This window comes from Salmo salar, unplaced genomic scaffold, assembly GCF_905237065.1.
Source record: "Salmo salar unplaced genomic scaffold, Ssal_v3.1, whole genome shotgun sequence".
Lineage (NCBI taxonomy): Eukaryota > Metazoa > Chordata > Actinopteri > Salmoniformes > Salmonidae > Salmo > Salmo salar.
This window is the reverse complement of record NW_025548517.1, coordinates 1-21,525: the sequence shown is the minus strand read 5'-3', so window position 1 is coordinate 21,525 and position 21,525 is coordinate 1.

Genomic DNA, 21,525 nt, shown 5'->3' with positions numbered 1-21,525 from the left:
GTTCAACATCAGTTCACCGTCTCACCTCATACTGTATTGGAGCAGCAGCAGCTGACTGCCCAGTTCAACATCAGTTCACCGTCTCACCTCATACTGTATTGGAGCAGCAGCAGCTGACTGCCCAGTTCAACATCAGTTCACCGTCTCACCTCATACTGTATTGGAGCAGCAGCAGCTGACTGCCCGGTTCAACATCAGTTCACCGTCTCACCTCATACTGTATTGGAGCAGCAGCAGCTGACTTGATCGTTGATGCTAATCATCATGTTTGAATCTGAGAGTAAATAGAGCCGACTACACTCTAAAAATGAAGGGTTCAACTGGAGTTGTTCTCAGATCCCCTAAGAACCGTAGGGTTCTTGGTCAATGAAAAACAGCCCCAAAAGGTTCTTCAAAGAACTTGTTAGAAGGTGGGTTCATCGAGGAACCTCCGTTGTTGCTGGACTTCTTCCGGGAACTTCGCAATTACAACTGAAAACGATGGTGACAAGTTTGGATGCGACAACAGTTAAAAAGGTTAAGTTGTGTTGATGTTTGGCTCTGAATATGTATCGAAATAATGTATTATAATAATATAACATACTAATAATGAATAACGAAGACAATGATGGTTTTCTGTGAATATCTTCCATAACGTTACTATAGTTAATGAACGTAAATATTAGAAAGCCGGGTTTGACCGTCGGCGTTGTATGAGCTACAGTACAGTACCGTTAGCTAGCTAGCTAACGTTATGTCCTAACTAGGCACAACTAGGTTTGGATTATTTCCTCAACTTTATTCATTCCCATATATTGTATATCGTTTCCATACTGCCAACATGGCTTTACACTCATTAACGTAAGTTTCCAATCTAGAGCAGTTCTCACTTTTGTGATAATAAACTAGCTAACTAACTAACTAACTAACTAACTAAGGACGGTGACCTGTCCAGACGAGATGTTACAACGAACTGAATCGTCAATGGAGGTCTTCCTCTTTATATAGGCTGCTACAGCATGCAATACTATTAACTCACAAGGGGGCATAACGTTACATGTACAATACTATCCCATTTTGGAAACGTTACATGTACAATACTATCCCATTTAGGAAACGTTACATGTACAATACTATCCCATTTTGGAAACATTACATGTACAATACTATCCCATTTAGGAAACGTTACATGTACAATACTATCCCATTTTGGAAACGTTACATGTACAATACTATCCCATTTGGGAAACGTTACATGTCCGCCCCCTTGTGGAGGGAAATTAATATCTTAGATGGTAGCTGTAGATGGGATTCAAATGCATAATGGTATTAATACAGTGTCTAGACTACCTCATTTGTATAAATGCCCTTCAGAATCCAAACACAGTATTGCCACGCAGCAAAATGTGGAGTATAATCTTTCAAGTCAGCCTGTCACACAATGCTATTCTCAAACATAACTAATCAATTAGTTGTTTTTCAACAATATTTTAACCTGCAGGAATATTTTCACATTTCTATCTCATGGTTAGTTCCTAGGATAATGCAACTCATACATTTTTCATTACTTGTAAAATGGGGTACAGGTTTAAAATAATTACAGGTTTAGAATAAGTACAGGTTTAAAACAAGTTTCCATAAAGCCAACATGGCTTTACTCTCATTAACGTAAGTTTCCAATCTAGAGCAGTTCTCACTTTTGTGATAATGAACTAGCTAACGTTAACTAACTATTACAGGTTTAAATCAAGTATATGTTTAAAATAATTACAGGTGCACCTTACTAGCTTATACTATATCATAAATGGTCTTAACTAGTAAACACAGATTCTAGTTTTCATTCAGTTCACAGATGGCTGGCTGGGCTTTACACCTCCAAGGCCCCCCCCCAGGAATACACACTCAGAGCCTACGAGGCTTTTCTAAAAACTCCACTTTGCGTGTTTCACTCACCTCTTTTTTTAAACTACGTTGGAGATGTGGTATCCACTATATATACTATACTGATGGTATCCACTATATATACTATACTGATGGTATCCACTATATATACTATACTGATGGTATCCACTATATATACTATACTGATGGTATCCACTATATATACTATACTGATGGTATCCACTATATATACTATACTGATGGTATCCACTATATATACTATACTGATGGTATCCACTATATATACTATACTGATGGTATCCACTCGGCTCGCTGCCTCTCAGATCAAAGGTGGGTCCATTTGCTCTGTTCCCGCAGTGTGGTCTCCCTGAGATCCCAAGTTAGAGGGATCCCTGGTGCACCATTTACCCAGGTCATCAGGAGCGGTCACCAAGTCAAGATTCACATCCCCAAATGTGGTGATTAATTTCTTTAACATCAAATGAGGAGACAAACTTATCACACAAGTCAGAGTTATACTTAAACTAAATCTTTATTAACTTATTAATAAGGGAGCAGGTCAATACAACACGCAAATATAGGGTGAATCAATTGAGTGCTCCACGATAATGATGGCTGGTCGACGAATCACTCCCAGATGATTCGTTGAGAGATGAATCACCCCCAGATGATTTGTTGAGAGATGAATCACCCCCAGATGACTCGTTGAGAACCACGATACAAAAGTACAAAGGTATTTTAAAGCCAAAATACACCCCTTTCAACCTACATGACAAACAACCGATGACTAGAATGGGTCACAAGCTTAAGATTTGTATGAAAGATACTTATAATTCTCAGCAGACAGTACCTGCAGTAAAAACAGTACTCTTTGTGTAGAGACCAGGGTCTGGCCCTGGGGTCATCTCTCCCTGGTACCATATAGAACAGAAACATTAACTCATGCTCTGGAATGCAGTCTCTTTAGGTTTAATCACCCAAAAGACATTGTAAATCTCCTGTCAGTGTTTTCTCCCAGAGGCCCATCCTCAGTAGAACACACAGACACAATAGTTCTAAGAACCCTCTATTCTGTTGCATAAAACAACCATTTGATGCAATAAAAGTATTATAACAATGTTGCAGTTTTGCTCTCTCAGTGTCCACTGAAAGTTGACTAGTAACAACAACTGGGACCTAAAAGACACCCACCATGAGACCCACTAAATCTGCCCAAGAAGAGGAAAACAAAAGAAAAACCCACACCAAACTTAAAGACAGGAAGCAAACCAAAAAGGTGGAGCAACTAAAGGTGTTGACTCTCCACATGTATCAAGACAACTGGAGCACTGGGCCAGACACTCTTAAATAGAACCTGGACCAGCTCAGGTGAAACACCTTCCCACTAACGAGATGGACAAGCCAGCACAGGTGTAACACATACTGACTAACGAGGTGACACCAATCAGTGCGTCCTACGTGCTAACGAGCTAGACGGGCTAACGAGCTAGACGTGCTAATGAGCTAGACGGGCTAACGGGCTAGACGTGCTAACGAGCTAGACGTGCTAACAGGCTAGACGTGCTAACGAGCTAGACGTGCTAACGAGCTAGAAGTGCTAACGAGCTAGACGTGCTAACGAGCTAGACGGGCTAAAGTCCAAACTCAAAACATAAATGGAAAAAACAAAGACAGTAAGAGAATTTTTGTTGGACAATGCTTCACCTTCACCAATATAAACATGGTGTCTACTGGATGTCAACAATTAAAAACAAGAAAAAAACACGTATTTCTAAATAATAATATACAATAGTATTATTTGTTTCTCCTTTTTCTTTCTATAGAATCCTAAAACTCACTAGCTTCTAGAACACTCGTCTTCCTAAATCCCACTAGCTTCTAGAACTCTCGTCTTCCTAAAACTCACTAGCTTCTAGAACACTCGTCTTCCTAAATCCCACTAGCTTCTAGAACAATCGTCTTCCTAAAACTCACTAGATTCTAGAACTCTCATCTTCCTAAATCCCACTAGCTTCTAGAACACTCATCTTCCTAAAACTCACTAGCTTCTAGAACTTTCATCTTCCTAAATCCCACTAGCTTCTAGAACTCTCGTCTTCCTAAAACTCACTAGCTTCTAGAACACTCGTCTTCCTAAAACTCACTAGATTCTAGAACTCTCCTCTTTCTAAATCCCACTAGCTTCTAGAACTCTCATCTTCCTAAATCCCACTAGCTTCTAGAACACTCGTCTTCCTAAAACTCACTAGCTTCTAGAACTCTCGTCTCCTTGGAACGAGCCCAAACAAAACTCATCTCCAATACGGAAAAACGTGCAGTCAAAATAAATAAAGATCCATAGCAACGCACTGACTAAACGCAAAACACAAATCTTATATCCATTTGGGGGGAAATCAGGTTGAACCTGCTCTTGAAACTAACACAACAAAACAAAAAACACATGGAAATGGGAGATATCTTTTACCTCACTGGTTAGAGGACAACCTGCAGAAGACAGTCAGCTACATTTTGGAGTGATGCATTTAAATGTAGGGGTCACTAAACAAAGGAACACAACACTTATTTGTCATCACTCATCGATATCATGTTGAAATCAATTGTGTGAGAGGAGGGAGATGAGGTTGCAAGTCCTGTTAAACTAACAGCTCAAAAACCACATGGAATCTGGGAATAATGTGTACATCCCTGGTTAGAGGACAATTTGTAGAAAACAGCTATCTACATTTTGATTCAAGTGGGTCACCAATGCTGTAAATGTAACACAGCTCTTTTTTTGTTAGTCACTTTTTGTTAAATCTCATAAATAGTAATCCTCCATTTCAGAGCCTGGATTTTCCCCCTGAGGTTAATATCCATATCATGCTGAAATCAATAGAACAGGGGACAAACGTTTAGGGTTCTACATTGTGACATCATTAAAATATATTGATATCATTTAACAACTCCTTTATGTATTTTCTGATATTTGATCAGAGGTCTTTTATCAGATTATCTCTGGTCACAGCTATAAGATTTCTCTCCTGTGTGTGTTCTCTTGTGTACTGTCAGCTCTCCAGATCGACCAAAACTCTTCCCACAATGATTACAGCTAAAAGGTTTCTCTCCTGTGTGTATTCTCTGGTGCACTGTCAGCTCTCCAGATCGACCAAAACTCTTCCCACACTGATCACAGCTAAAAGATTTCTCTCCTGTGTGTGTTCTCTGGTGTAAAGTCAGAGAGCCAGACTTACTAAAACTCTTCCCACATTGATCACAGCTATAAGATTTCTCTCCTGTGTGTATTCTCTGGTGCACTGTCAGCTCTCCAGATCGACCATAACTCTTCCCACACTGATCACAGCTAAAAAGTTTCTCTCCTGTGTGTGTTCTCTGGTGTAAAGTCAGAGAGCCAGACTTACTAAAACTCTTCCCACATTGATCACAGCTATAAGGTTTCTCTCCTGTGTGTATTCTCTGGTGCACTGTCAGCTCTCCAGATCGACCATAACTCTTCCCACACTGATCACAGCTATAAGGTTTCTCTCCTGTGTGTATTCTCTGGTGTACAGTCAGTGTGCTAGATGCAGCAAAACTCTTCCCACATTGACCACAGCTATAAGGTTTCTCTCCTGTGTGTGTTCTCTGGTGTAAAGTCAGAGAGCCAGACATACTAAAACCCTTCCCACATTGATCACAGCTATAAGGTTTCTCTCCTGTGTGTGTTCTCTGGTGTGATATCAGGCTGGTTGACTGAGTAAACCTCTTCCCACATTGACCACAGCTATAAGATTTCTCTCCTGTGTGTGTTCTCTGGTGTAAAGTCAGAGAGCCAGACTTACTAAAACTCTTCCCACATTGATCACAGCTATAAGGTTTCTCTCCTGTGTGTGTTCTCTGGTGCACTGTCAGATCTCCAGATCGACCAAAACGCTTCCCACACTGATCACAGCTATAAGGTTTCTCTCCTGTGTGCGTTCTCTGGTGTCGAGTGAGAGTGCTAGGTGCAGCAAAACTCTTCCCACATTGACCACAGCTATATGGTTTCTCTCCTGTGTGTGTTCTCTGGTGTAAAGTCAGAGAGCCAGACTTACTAAAACTCTTCCCACATTGATCACAGATATAAGATTTCTCTCCTGTGTGTGTTCTCTGGTGTAATGTCAGCTGGCCAGATTGAACAAAACTCTTCCCACATTGACCACAGCTATAAGATGTCTCTCCTGTGTGGATTCTCTGATGAATTTTAATGCCTGATGAGGTGAATCTCTTCCCACAGTCAGAGCAGCAGTGAGTTCTCTTCCCTGTGGATCTCTGCAGGTGTTTCTTGAGGTGTTCTGATCTGGAGAGACTCTTCTCTGCCTCGTCAGCATCATGAGGTTGTTGAGGCTCCCCAGAGGATCCAAGATAGTGAAGTATCTCTCCTGTGTGAACAACAAAGTCAGACAGATGATTTAAAGGCCCACAACAGCAGAAATCCACTGTAAAAGGTGATGCCAACAGCGTAGCCATGATGTTATACAACAATTGATATCTGTAATGAATGTTAACATGATTTAACAATTGTCTTAAAATGAGCAAGAACATTCATATTTTGTCTTGTTTTCACATTAGTAGTAACATCGATGATTGTAGGCTAGAAATAAGTTATTCATGTTGTTGAAACTCTAAGCAGTGTGCCAGACGACTTTTGGTCTCCAATATAGGCCCCTTTCTGTGTTTGCTAAAATTGCTGCATGAGGGCGATGCACATGCAATTTGGTTGTAGAAACTCCTCCCTGCTAATGAGGAAACCGAAAGTTATGGATGTACTATATCTGCCTGGAGCAAAAATGGTGAGCAAAGATTTTAGTTTTTCACAATGTATTCTGAATGGGGGAAAACTCAGGGAAGTAACTTCCATTTCCAGGTTGCTTATGAGTGCATTTCACACTACTTTGGATTATAATTGTAAAGCTCGCTTGAATGTCCTGCTTAATATAATTTGCTACAGTATTAAGAACCGAGTTAATGACAGTATCCATTTGGGTGTTGTCAATAAAGTTATGATTTTTTAAATGTATTTTTTATTACATTTTGTTTTTCACCTTTATTTAAGCAGGTTGGCCAGTTGAGAACAAGTTCTCATTTACAACTGCGACCTGGCCAAGATAAAGCAAAGCAGTGCGACACAAACAACACAGAGTTACACATGGGATAAACAAGCGTACAGTCAATAACACAATAGAAAAATCTATATACAGTTGTGCAAATGTAGCAAGGAGGTAAGGCAATAAATAGGCCACAGTAGCGAAGTAATTACAATTTAGCAAATGAACACTGGAGTGATAGATGTGCAGATGATGATGTGCAAGTAGAAATACTGGTGTGCAAAAGAGCAGAAAAAGTAAATAAAAACATGGGGATGAGGTAGGCAGTTGGATGGGCTATTTACAGATGGGCTGTGTACAGCTGCAGCGATCGGTAAGCTGCTCAGATAGCTGATGCTTAAAGTTAGTGAGGGAGATATATGTCTCCAACTTCAGCGATTTTTGCAATTCGTTCCAGTCACTGGCAGCAGAGAACTGGAAGGAAAGTCGGCCAAAGTAGGTGTTGGCTTTGGGGATGACCAGTGAGATATACCTGCTGGAGTTCGTGCTATGGGTGGGTGTTGCTATGGTGACCAGTGAGCTGAGATAAGGTGGCCTAGCAAAGACTTGTAGATGACCTGGAGTCAGTGGGTTTGGCGACGAATATGTAGCGAGGGCCAGCCGACGAGAGCATACAGGTCCCAGTGGTGGGTGCTACATGGGGATTGGTGACAAAATGGATGGCACTGTGATAGACTGCATCCAGTTTGCTGAGTAGAGTGTTGGAGGCTATTTTGAAAATGACATCGCCGAAGTCAAGGATCGGTAGGATAGTCAGTTTTACGAGGGTATGTTTGGCAGCGTGAGTGAAAGAGGCTTTGTTGCGAAATAGGAAGCCGATTCTAGATTACATTTTGGATTGGAAATGCTTAATATTAGCCTGGAAGGAGAGTTTACAGTCTAGCCAGACACCTAGGTATTTATAGTTGTCCACATATTCTAAGTCAGAAACGTCCAGAGTAGTTATGCTGGACGGGCGGGTGCGGGCAGCGATCGGTTGAAGAGCATACATTTAGTTCTACTAGCGTTTAAAGAGCAGTATGGAGGCCACGGGTGGAGTGTTGTATGGCATTGAAGCTCGTTTGGAGATTTGTTAACACAATGTCCAGAGAAGGGCCAGATGTATGCAGACTGGTGTCGTCTGCGTAGGGGTGGATCAGGGAATCACCCGCAGCAAGAGCAACATCTTTGATATATACAGAGAAAAGTGTCGGCCCGAAAATTGAACCCTGTGGTACCCCCATAGAGACTTGGCATTGAAGCTCGTTTAGAGGAGAGTTAACTTCTTTGGGATAGGGGGCAGTATTTTGACATCCGGATGAAAAGCGTGCCCGTAGTAAACTGCCTGCTACTCAGGCCCAGAATGTAGGATATGCATATTATTAGTAGATTTGGATAGAAAACACTCTGAAGTTTCCAGAACTGTTTGAATGATGTCTGTGAGTATAACAGAACTCATATGGCAGGCAAAAACCTGAGAAAAATCCAACCAGGAAGTGTGGAAATCTGAGGTTTGTGGTTTTTCAAGTGATTGCCTATCCACTATACAGTGTCTTTGGGGTCATTTTGCACTTCCTAAGGCTTCCACTAGATGTCAACAGTCTTTAAAACGTTGTTTCATGCTTCTACTGTGAATGAGGAGAGAATCAGAGATCTTGGAATAAGATGACTGAAAAAAATGACATGAGCTCAGTGGTGTGTGCACCCATGAGACTTAGCTCTGTACCCGTGAGAGTTACAGTGTCTTTGGGGTCATTTTGCACTTCCTAATGCTTCCACTAGATGTCAACAGTCTTTAGAACGTTGTTTCAGGCTTCTACTGTGAATGGGGAGAGAATAAGAGCTGATTTAGTCAGGTGTCTGGCCGTTGGCCATTATTTTTGTTACGCGCGCAGCCATGAGCACGAGCTCAGTTCTCTTTCCTTTATGAAGACAAAGGACTTGTCCGGTTGGAATATTATGGAAGATTTATGATAAAAAACATCCTAAAGATTGATTCTATACATCGTTTGACATGTTTCTACGAACTGTAATATAACTTTTTTGACTTTTACACATGTATTGTGTAACATAAAGTCCTATGAGTGCCATCTGATGAAGATCATCAAAGGTTAGTGATTAATTTTAGCTGTATTTCTGTTTTTTTGTGACGCCTCTCCTTGCTTGGAAAATGGCTGTGTTTTTTCTTGTCTAGGTGCTGTCCTAACAATCTAATGCTATGCTTTCGCCGTAAAGCCTTTTTTGAAATCGGACAATGTGGTTCGATTAACGAGAAGTTTATCTTTAAAATGGTGTAAAATAGTTGTACGTTTGAATTATGAGATTTGTTGTTTTGAACTTGGCGCCCTGCTATTTCACTGGCTGTTGGTGAGTGGGACGGTAGCGTCCTACCTGCCCAAGAGAGTTTAATTAATTTAACTGTAACTACATAATTAATGAGAATATACTACATACTATTAGTTAATTGTAGTAAACTGTAACTACATACTTAATGAGTATATACTACATACGATTAGTTAATTGTAGTATACTGTAACTACATACTTAATGAGTATATACTACATACTATTAGTTAATTGTAGTAAACTGTAACTACATAATTAATGAGTATATACTACATACTATTAGTTAATTGTAGTATACTGTAACTACATACTTAATGAGTATATACTACGCACTGCTAAAGCTAACTCTCTCTCCTCTGCTCTCATCCTTCTAGACCTATCGGCTGCATTTGATACTGTGAACCATCAGATCCTCCTCTCCACCCTCTCCGAGTTGGGCATCTCCGGCGCGGCCCACGCTTGGATTGCGTCCTACCTGACAGGTCGCTCCTACCAGGTGGCGTGGCGAGAATCTGTCTCCGCACCACGCGCTCTCACCACTGGTGTCCCCCAGGGCTCTGTTCTAGGCCCTCTCCTATTCTCGCTATACACCAAGTCACTTGGCTCTGTCATATCCTCAGATGGTTTCTCCTATCATTGCTATGCAGACGACACACAATTAATCTTGTCCTTTCCCCCTTCTGATAACCAGGTGGCGAATCGCATCTCTGCATGTCTGGCAGACATATCAGTGTGGATGACGGATCACCACCTCAAGCTGAACCTCGGCAAGACGGAGCTGCTCTTCCTCCCGGGGAAGGACTGCCCGTTCCATGATCTCGCCATCACGGTTGACAACTCCATTGTGTCCTCCTCCCAGAGTGCTAAGAACCTTGGCGTGATCCTGGACAACACCCTGTCGTTCTCCACTAACATCAAGGCGGTGACCCGATCCTGTAGGTTCATGCTCTACAACATTCGCAGAGTACGACTCTGCCTCACACAGGAAGCGGCGCAGGTCCTAATCCAGGCACTTGTCATCTCCCGTCTGGATTACTGCAACTCGCTGTTGGCTGGGCTCCCCTGCCTGTGCCATTAAACCCCTACAACTCATCCAGAATGCAGCAGCCCGTCTGGTGTTCAACCTTCCCAAGTTCTCTCACGTCACCCCGCTCCTCCGCTCTCTCCACTGGCTTCCAGTTGAAGCTCGCATCCGCTACAAGACCATGGTGCTTGCCTACGGAGCTGTGAGGGGAACGGCACCTCCGTACCTTCAGGCTCTGATCAGGCCCTACACCCAAACAAGGGCACTGCGTTCATCCACCTCTGGCCTGCTCGCCTCCCTACCTCTGAGGAAGCACAGTTCCCGCTCAGCCCAGTCAAAACTGTTCGCTGCTCTGGCACCCCAATGGTGGAACAAACTCCCTCACGACGCCAGGACAGCGGAGTCAATCACCCCCCCCCCCCCTTAAAAGATTTAGATGCACTATTGTAAAGTGGTTGTTCCACTGGATATCATAATGTGAATGCACCAATTTGTAAGTCGCTCTGGATAAGAGCGTCTGCTAAATGACTTAAATGTAAATGTTAAATGTACTACATACTATTAGTTAATTGTAGTATACTGTATACTACATACTTAATGAGTATATACTACATACTATTAGTTAATTGTAGTACACTGTAACTACATACTTAATGAGTATATACTACATACTATTAGTTAATTGTAGTATACTGTATACTACATACTTAATGAGTATATACTACGAACTATTAGTTAATTGTAGTATACTGTATACTACATACTTAATGAGTATATACTACATACTATTAGTTAATTGTAGTATACTGTATACTACATACTTAATGAGTATATACTACATACTATTAGTTAATTGTAGTAAACTGTAACTACATACTTAATGAGTATATACTACATACTATTAGTTAATTGTAGTATACTATAACTACATACTTAATGAGTATATACTACATACTATTAGTTAATTGTAGTAAACTAACTACATACTTAATGAGTATATACTACATACTATTAGTTAATTGTAGTATACTGTAACTACATACTTAATGAGTATATACTACATACTATTAGTTAATTGTAGTAAACTAACTACATACTTAATGAGTATATACTACATACTATTAGTTAATTGTAGTATACTGTAACTACATACTTAATGAGTATATACTACATACTATTAGTTAATTGTAGTATACTAACTACATACTTAATGAGTATATACTACATACTATTAGTTAATTGTAGTATACTGTATACTACATACTTAATGAGTATATACTACATACTATTAGTTAATTGTAGTATACTGTAACTACATACTTAATGAGTATATACTACATACTATTAGTTAATTGTAGTATACTGTAACTACATACTTAATGAGTACATACTACATACTATTAGTTAATTGTAGTATACTGTAACTACATACTTAATGAGTATATACCACATACTATTAGTTAATTGTAGTATACTGTAACTACATACTTAATGAGTATATACTACATACTATTAGTTAATTGTAGTAAACTAACTACATACTTAATGAGTATATACTACATACTATTAGTTAATTGTAGTATACTGTAACTACATACTTAATGAGTATATACTACATACTATTAGTTAATTGTAGTAAACTAACTACATACTTAATGAGTATATACTACATACTATTAGTTAATTGTAGTATACTGTAACTACATACTTAATGAGTATATACTACATACTATTAGTTAATTGTAGTATACTGTATACTACATACTTAATGAGTATATACTACATACTATTAGTTAATTGTAGTATACTGTATACTACATACTAAATGAGTATATACTACATACTATTAGTTAATTGTAGTATACTGTATACTACATACTTAATGAGTATATACTACGAACTATTAGTTAATTGTAGTATACTGTATACTACATACTTAATGAGTATATACTACATACTATTAGTTAATTGTAGTATACTGTATACTACATACTTAATGAGTATATACTACATACTATTAGTTAATTGTAGTAAACTGTAACTACATACTTAATGAGTATATACTACATACTATTAGTTAATTGTAGTATACTATAACTACATACTTAATGAGTATATACTACATACTATTAGTTAATTGTAGTAAACTAACTACATACTTAATGAGTATATACTACATACTATTAGTTAATTGTAGTATACTGTAACTACATACTTAATGAGTATATACTACATACTATTAGTTAATTGTAGTAAACTAACTACATACTTAATGAGTATATACTACATACTATTAGTTAATTGTAGTATACTGTAACTACATACTTAATGAGTATATACTACATACTATTAGTTAATTGTAGTATACTGTATACTACATACTTAATGAGTATATACTACATACTATTAGTTAATTGTAGTATACTGTATACTACATACTTAATGAGTATATACTACATACTATTAGTTAATTGTAGTATACTGTAACTACATACTTAATGAGTATATACTACATACTATTAGTTAATTGTAGTAAACTGTAACTACATACTTAATGAGTATATACTACATACTATTAGTTAATTGTAGTATACTATAACTACATACTTAATGAGTATATACTACATACTATTAGTTAATTGTAGTAAACTAACTACATACTTAATGAGTATATACTACATACTATTAGTTAATTGTAGTATACTGTAACTACATACTTAATGAGTATATACTACATACTATTAGTTAATTGTAGTAAACTAACTACATACTTAATGAGTATATACTACATACTATTAGTTAATTGTAGTATACTGTATACTACATACTTAATGAGTATATACTACATACTATTAGTTAATTGTAGTATACTGTAACTACATACTTAATGAGTATATACTACATACTATTAGTTAATTGTAGTATACTGTAACTACATACTTAATGAGTACATACTACATACTATTAGTTAATTGTAGTATACTGTAACTACATACTTAATGAGTATATACCACATACTATTAGTTAATTGTAGTATACTGTAACTACATACTTAATGAGTATATACTACATACTATTAGTTAATTGTAGTAAACTAACTACATACTTAATGAGTATATACTACATACTATTAGTTAATTGTAGTATACTGTAACTACATACTTAATGAGTATATACTACATACTATTAGTTAATTGTAGTAAACTAACTACATACTTAATGAGTATATACTACATACTATTAGTTAATTGTAGTATACTGTAACTACATACTTAATGAGTATATACTACATACTATTAGTTAATTGTAGTATACTGTATACTACATACTTAATGAGTATATACTACATACTATTAGTTAATTGTAGTATACTGTATACTACATACTAAATGAGTATATACTACATACTATTAGTTAATTGTAGTATACTGTAACTACATACTTAATGAGTATATACTACATACTATTAGTTAATTGTAGTAAACTGTAACTACATACTTAATGAGTATATACTACATACTATTAGTTAATTGTAGTATACTATAACTACATACTTAATGAGTATATACTACATACTATTAGTTAATTGTAGTAAACTAACTACATACTTCATGAGTATATACTACATACTATTAGTTAATTGTAGTATACTGTAACTACATACTTAATGAGTATATACTACATACTATTAGTTAATTGTAGTAAACTAACTACATACTTAATGAGTATATACTACATACTATTAGTTAATTGTAGTATACTGTATACTACATACTTAATGAGTATATACTACATACTATTAGTTAATTGTAGTATACTGTAACTACATACTTAATGAGTATATACTACATACTATTAGTTAATTGTAGTATACTGTAACTACATACTTAATGAGTACATACTACATACTATTAGTTAATTGTAGTATACTGTAACTACATACTTAATGAGTATATACCACATACTATTAGTTAATTGTAGTATACTGTAACTACATACTTAATGAGTATATACTACATACTTTTAGTTAATTGTAGTAAACTAACTACATACTTAATGAGTATATACTACATACTATTAGTTAATTGTAGTAAACTGTAACTACATACTTAATGAGTATATACTACATACTATTAGTTAATTGTAGTAAACTAACTACATACTTAATGAGTATATACTACATACTATTAGTTAATTGTAGTACACTGTAACTACATACTTAATGAGTATATACTACATATTATTAGTTAATTGTAGTATACTGTAACTACATACTTAATGAGTATATACTACATATTATTAGTTAATTGTAGTACACTGTAACTACATACTTAATGAGTATATACTACATACTATTAGTTAATTGTAGTATACTGTAACTACATACTTAATGAGTATATACTACATACTATTAGTTAATTGTAGTAAACTGTAACCAAACCGTTTCCTTTCAGTTGAGGCTCTTCTCCTGTCTACTGGAAGTTTATGCTGTTGCTATGCAACCTCTTGCTAGCTAGTTAGCATAACACATTACTAGTTAGACATTTTACGACTTCGGGTGTGTTTGTAAATTCAATCTTGAATACCAGAGTGCTTCATAAATCCAGACCGTTGTCAGATTGTCATTTTGTAAATTCAGCCCGTTTCGCTCTCGGAGCCACTGGCCGCTCCGGCCGAGGAGTTGGGTTGATTTGACCGTTCTGACCTTAGCTTGCTAGCTACTTCCAGACACAAATGAGACTCTGACCATTTTACTCGCCCTAGCAGACCTGGTTAGGCAGTTTTCATGTTATCCAGAGTGACTGTAACTGTGCTGCTGGTAAACATTTAATTACGGTTTTTGTTGCCTACGTTTACTGACACCTGGACATATTCAACGGGTGTTGAGCGCTAGTAAATTCATTATTCTGCTCTCTGGTACTCAGACGAGAGTGCTCTGAAATCAGAGTAGATAGTCAGTCAGAGTGAATTTATGAAAGCACCCGAATGTCCAGTGAGAAAGCACAACGACTATACCATTTAGCTAAGAATGACGGGAATAATCAAGTCAATAAACATTGGGTAGTTAGTTAGATAGAATATAGTTCATATACTGGCAAGTTTGATGTATAAGTAGCCAACTAACGTTAGGTAGCTAGATAACATAACGGTACATACTGCTGTAATAACATGCTAACAAATAGTCAGCCAAAATGACGTGTAAAGTAACTTATTTGAAAAGTAATTATTTTATTACATTGCTCAACATTTTCTTAACATTTGTCATAATTAGTTAAAGCAATGAATTTGTATCGGCTCTCGTTGGACTTCGGCTGCATATTTTCCGCCATTTTCTTCAAATCTGAAAACAATGTGAAGCCACGCCCATTTCCTGAAGAATTGCATTATGGGCCCTAACGTACTGCGTGTTTACGTCATATTATGGCGAATTTAGTACGACATCCGGGAACTTTTGGCATACTAACTATATCAAACTATGACCAATAAGCACACTATATACTCAGTTAACATCACAAATAGTACGGTTAGTATGAGTATTCTAACACAGCTAATGACTTATCAACAGCTCTAACAATTTGACCCCCACAGGAAAATCTACACTGGCAGTTATAGAAAGACCCATTTACTATATAACCATTGATTCATGAAGAATATAACTTATAAATGCCTCAAATGTTTAAACTGTATTACCCCACCAGAAACCAAAACATAAGCTCGAATAACACCACTGTTTGTTAACAAGCACTGTATAGCCTTGAAATCTGGTTAAAACTATAATTTTGACCTTATGGATGGCCAGTGCTTGTATTTATAGTGTAGTCAATTCAGGGGGTAGTCCTGAGCTGAACTCAAACCTGGGTCCAGTGACTGTCAAGCCAACACCTTATAACTGTTACACCAAGATGTCTGAACTTCTTGACGAGGTCCCTAGGTTTTGGGTTACGGTTGCTACAATAGCTTTCTCTATGAATTTGAGAGTGGTTACATTTCTCCAGCGCCCATCCATCAGCTGTTTACCAAACCAAGTCTCAGGGCAGACAATTTTTTGCTATTTAAATCCTAGGTTACAAATCCTACCCCTATAAAATAGCCGCACATCTATCAACCAATCTGTAGTTCATACAATAACAAAGCTGTCATTCCACCACTAGTTTGGTTATAAGATGATGATGGGGCTGGAGAAATGTAACTACTCTCAAATTCATAGACTGACCTACGGATACAAGGACTGACCATCCATGACATCAACATTATAGTTTTAACCATGTTGAGTGTTTACAGTGTTTCTTTATCATTTCAATTGTTTCTAAACGTTGGAGTATAAAAAGCTTATTTGTGGTTCTGATGGGGAACAACAGTTGAACTAAGCTCATGAGACATGTGTTATATTCTTCAAGAATCAATGGCTATAAATAAATCATTTAAAAAGTCTAAATATGGATGTAGCTATTTCATATTTCCCCTTTAACACCAAACATCAGATCAACAACTGCAGAGTTTGTGCCTCTGTTTTTAAGACAGTACTTACTAGTTTTAGTAATCTCACTAGTATAAAGACCTCCTCCATTCCTGCCATTATTGAAAGAGATTGTGATACCTCACATCTCAAAATAGGGCTATTTAATGTTAGATCCCTCATAGTCAATGAACTAATCACTGATAATAATCTTGATGTGATTGGCCTGACTGAAAAATGGCTTAAGCCTGATGAATTTACTGTGTTAAATGAGGCCTCACCCCTGGTTACACTAGTGACCATATCCCCCGTGCATCCGGCAAAGGCGGAGGTGTTGCTAACATTTACGATAGCAAATTTCAATTTACAAAAAAAACAACAACGACGTTTTCGTCTTTTGAGCTTCTAGTCATGAAATCTATGCAGCTACTCAATCACTTTTTATAGCTACTGTTTACAGGCCTCCTGGGTCATATGCAGTGTTCCTCACTGAGTTCCCTGAATTCCTATCGGACATTGTAGTCACAGCAGATAATATTCTAATTTACTTTAATATTCACATGGAAAAGTCCACAGACCCACTCCAAAAGGCTTTCGGAGCCATCATCGACTCAGTGGGTTTTGTCCAACATGTCTCTGGACCTACTCACTGCCACAGTCATACTCTGGACCTAGTTTTCACCCCTAAAAACTAAAAACATTTGTCATAAGAAACTAGCTCCCTGCTATACAGAAAATACACGAGCTCTGAAGCAAGCTTCCAGAAAATTGGAACGGAAATGGCGTCACACCAAACTGGAAGTCTTCCGACTAGCTTGGAAAGACAGTACCGTGCAGTATCGAAGAGCCCTCACTGCTGCTCGATCATCCTATTTTTCCAACTTAATTGAGGAAAATAAGAACAATCCAAAATGTGTTTTTGATACTGTCGCAAAGCTAACTAAAAAGCAGCCTTCGCAAATGGAGGATGGCTTTCACTTCAGCAGTAATACATTTATGAACTTCTTTGAGGAAAAGATCATGATCATTAGAAAGCAAATTACAGACTCCTCTTTAAATCTGGGTATTCCTCCAAAGCTCCATTGTCCTGAGTCTGCACAACTCTGCCAGGACCTAGGATCAAGGGAGATACTAAAGTGTTTTAGTACTATATCTCTTGACGCAATGATGAAAATAATCATGGCCTCCAAACCCTCAAGCTGCATACTGGACCCTATTCCAACTAAACTACTGAAAGAGCTGCTTCCTGTGCTTGGCCCTCCTATGTTGAACCAAAAAATGTGATCATATTACTCCAGTGTTAGCCTCCCAACACTGGCTTCCTGTTAAGGCAAGGGCTGATTTCAAGGTGTTACTGCTACCCAACAAAGCATTACATGGGCTTGCTCCTACCTATCTTTCCTATTTGGTCCTGCCATACATACCTACACGTACACTCTGGACACAAGACGCAGGCCTCCTAATTGTCCATAGAATTTCTAAGCAAACAGCTGGAGGCAGGGCTTTCTCCTATAGAGCTCAATTTTTATGGAATAGTCTGCCTACCCATGTGAGAGATGTAGACTCGGTCTCAACCTTTAAGTCTTTACTGAAGACTCATCTCTTCAGTGGGTCCTATGATTGAGTGTAGTCTGGCCCAGGAATGTGAAGGTGAACGGAAAGGCTCTGGAGCAACGAACCGCCCTTGCTGTCTCTGTTCCCCTCTCTCCACTGGCATTCTCTGCCTCTAACCCTATTACAGGGGCTGAGTCACTGACTTATTGGTGTTCTTCCATGCCGTTCCTAGGAGGGGTGCGTCACTTGAGTGGGTTGAGTCACTGACGTGGTCTTCCTGTCTGAGTTGGCGCCCCCCTTGTGTTGTGCCGTGGTGGAGATCTTTGTGGGCTGTACTCAGCCTTGTCTCAGGATGGTATGTTGGTGGTTGAAGATATCCCTCTAGTGGTGTGGGGGCTGTGCTTTGGCAAAGTGGGTGGGGTTATATCCTGCCTGTTTGGCCCTGTCCGGGGGTTTCATCAGATGGGGCCACAGTGTCTCCTGACCCCTCCTGTCTCAGCCTCCAGTATTTATGCTGCAGTAGTTTATGTGTCGGGGGGCTAGGGTCAGTCTGTTATATCTGGAGTATTTCTCCTGTCTTAGCCGGTGTCCTGTGTGAATTTAAGTATGCTCTCTCTTTCTCTCTTTCTGTCTTTCTCTCGGAGGACCTGAGCCCTAGGTCCATGCCTCAGGACTACCTGGCATGATGACACCTTGCTGTCCCCAGTTCACCTGGCCGTGCTGCTGCTCCAGTTTCAACTGTTCTGCCTACGGCTATGGAACCCTGACCTGTCACCGGACGTGCTACCTGTCCCAGACCTCCTGTTTTCAACTCTCTAGAGACAGCAGGAGCGGTAGAGATACTCTCAATGATCAGCTATGAAAAGCTAACTGACATTTACTCTTGAGGTGCTGACTTGTTGCACCCTCGACAACTACTGTGATTATTATTATTTGACCATGTTGGTCATTTATGAACATTTGAACATCTTGGCCATGTTCTGTTATAATCTCCACCCGGCACAGCCAGAAGAGGACTGGCCACCCCTCATAGCCTGGTTCCTCTCTAGGTTTCTTCCTAGGTTGTGGCCTTTCTAGGGAGTTTTTCCTAGCCACCGTGCTTCTACACCTGCATTGCTTGCTGTTTGGGGTTTTAGGCTGGATTTCTGTACAGCACTTTGTGATATCAGCTGATGTAAGAAGGGCTATATAAATACATTTGATTTGGTTTGAATCTTGCCCTGGAGGCAGTTTGGCATTTATTGTCATGAATCTTGCCCTGGAGGCAGTTTGGCATTTATTGGTATGAATCTTGCCCTGGAGGCAGTTTGGCATTTATTGGTATGAATCTTGCCCTGGAGGCAGTTTGGCTTTATTTTGAATCTTGCCCTGGAGGCAGTTCAGCAAAGTATTCCCTAGCTGGCACAGGCACAAAGTAATACAATCAGATTTTAATCCTAACCTCAACCACACTGCTAATCCTTCCCTTAAATTAAGACCATAAAACAACATTTTCCACAGCCAATTCTGACTTTGCAGCTGACATATCTAGAGGAAATCGCACAGTTCTGCCTCCAGGTCAAGATTCATGACAAACGTCAACATGAGACAGAGAGAAGCAATGTAAAAATCAATAACGAAATTGTTCTCACAATTAACATGCTTTTTCTTGTTTCAAGTATGTTTTATTATGAAAAGTACAATATAACCATGTATACTTGTATAACTATGGAGCGTATGTCCACATATAATTGTACAATTTGTTTTTCCAACATAAAAGACAAGAAATGATCACATTGGTATTTTAACAGTGTTATTGTAAGAGTTTAAATGTTTAAACAGAGGATACATCTAAAACAGGATAAAACAAGTGCAGTATGTTGTGAGAATGTTACTTTAACGTCGACTCATAACGTCACACTATAACTTCATGGGAGTCTTGTGGAAAGACTGCATGTTGTTTTGGGTGGATTGAGTGACGTCTTCATCAACATTTTGCAGAATATTCCGGTAATATTTTCACCTTTTTGTCGGCTGCAGACATTCATAAGGAGTTCCAGTAGTTTATTTGTCATTTGCAGGTATTAAAAGTAATACATACATTGTAATTCCTTGTTGGATCTCTCTCACATACAGGACAGTACATACCAGAGGAGGCTGCTGAGGGAGGACGGCTCATAATAATGTCTGGAACAGAGTGAATGAAATGGAACACATGGAAACCACGTGTTTGATACCATTCCACTTATTCCACTCCAGCCATTACAAGCCTGTCCTCCCTAAATAAGGTCCCACCAACCTCCTGTGGTACAAACACAAACAGTAAAATATATCATAAAAAATGCAAAGTGGTAAAAGATCTGAAAATATTACAAGCCTGTCACGTGTGTTTGTCCAGTGTGTGTTTGTGTTTGTCCAGTGTGTGTTTGTGTGTGTGTGTGTGTGTGTGTATGTCCAGAGTGTGTGAGTGTCCAGTGTGTGTTTGTCCATTGTGTGTCAGTGTGTGTGTGTGTTCAGTGTGTGTGTCAGTGTTTATGTGTGTTTGTGTGTGTGTCAGTGTTTGTGTGTGTATCAGTGTTTGTGTGTGTATGTGTGTGTGTATCCAGTGTGTGTGTCAAGCGTGTGTGTGTCAAGCGTGTGTGTGTTTCCAGTGTGTGTGTGTTTCCAGTGTATGTGTCCAGTGTGTTTTCAGTGTGTTTGTATGTCCGTTTGAGTGTGTGTGTGTGTCCAGTGTGTGTGTCCAGTGTGTGTTCAGTGTGTGTCCAGTGAGTGTGTGTGTGTGTGTTTCAGTGTGTGTGTGTTCTGAGTGTGTCCAGTTTGCGTGTGTTCAGTGTGTGTGTGTCCAGTGTGTGTGTGTGTGTTCAGTGTGTGTTCAGTGTGTGTCCAGTGTGTGTGTTCAGTGTGTGTGTGTCTGTCCAGAGTGTGTGTGTGTGTGTGTGTGTGTGTTCAGTGTGTGTTCAGTGTGTGTGTGTGTGTTCAGTGTGTGTGTGTGTGTGTGTGTGTGTGTGTCCAGTTATTATTTCAGGGACACTGAGTCGCCAACATCATAAACCCTAAACCCTGGATAGAGGGGCTCAGTGAATGTGGAGGTGAATGTGATCAGGTGGGTCAGTGTGTCAGAGGAGGCTCTATAGAAGGACAGAGTGCCGGCTGACCAGTCCAGATACACTCCTACTCTGTGGG